Raw genomic sequence first — 1216 nt, 5'->3', positions numbered from 1 at the left:
AGGAGGGTGGTCCCAGCAGAGAGCATAGACCTTCTTAGGCCTTTTTGGAATTATCAGCAACATCTGCTCACACCAGTAGTGTTAGGAAGCAGCTCCAACCCTTGAGATGTCCAGGTATGGCAATCTCCCACCAGACAGATGCAAAACCNGTTTACGGATTTTCTTCCTTTACATACTTTGATCCACAGAGGATGTGAGGTGAAGTTTCATCAAAAGTATGATGACAGACAGAGGGGATTATAAAAATTGCATGCACATTGGAAATCCTTTTAAGGAGACGTTGCTGAAGGTTCGGTGTTTTGTTTTTTAAGATGGAGTACTTTGGCAAACAAAAACTTTTAAACAGGCCTAAAAGTTGTGAGAAGCAAGCAAGCAAGGTCACACAGCAGGACCTTTGCATGTAGCACAGCACGGTCAGCCTGTTCCCTTATACACGGCCACTGTGAAGTCGCCTGTGCCTTGAGGCTCAGGAGGCACAGCTCAGCCTGGTGTTCAGGAAGGCTGTAAGCTTTTAAACGCTGCTCTAATTGAAATTAGAGCAAGTCCCTACTGCTAAGTCTAAACTAAGTCAGCAGAGAGCACATTAGAGTGTCTGTCAGGAAGACCACTGTCCCGAGGGGAGAGACCCGCAGCACCCCTGGGTTGAAACAACTCATCCCCAAGGGGGTGGGCCGAGCATCCCCCAAAAGATCCAAACTAAAGAACCAGCTCCTCATTCATCGGCCAGTTAAGACTCCGCCACTCGCTCACTCAGGCTGATGCTGCTTTCAGGGTCCGCAGACTCCTGCAGCCCAGGCAGGACAGCCTGAGTGAGCCGCTCCCCACCATATGCATCTGCCAGCAGACACTGCGCACTGTGTAAGACACGCCCTTGGGACTGTCGCTTCCTGAATTGTGCAGAGACGACAGGACTTACTCTTTCAATCAAAGATCTCACTACCGTTTTANTTACGTATCAACCCACGGTTCTGTTTCTATCCTTCTTTGTATATAAGAACTCTAAAATGGATTAGTCAGAAAAAAATTTTTTGGTATATTGTTTCCTTTGAATGTGCACTAACTTTGGATAGCTGGAATTTTGTAAAAGGAAATAAATTATATTTCCCATTATAAATCTCTTACTTCTGTCTGTGGGGAACAAGATCTTCACCTAAGAAATTTGAGACTAGAGAAAGTGAATTAAGCTCTGTAGAAAGGGGCACAGCAATACTGAAAA

The sequence above is a fragment of the Mus caroli genome, chromosome 8 (genome assembly GCF_900094665.2).
Source record: "Mus caroli chromosome 8, CAROLI_EIJ_v1.1, whole genome shotgun sequence".
Lineage (NCBI taxonomy): Eukaryota > Metazoa > Chordata > Mammalia > Rodentia > Muridae > Mus > Mus caroli.
The sequence above is the reverse complement of the archived record's forward strand: the minus strand, read 5'-3'. Positions refer to the sequence as shown.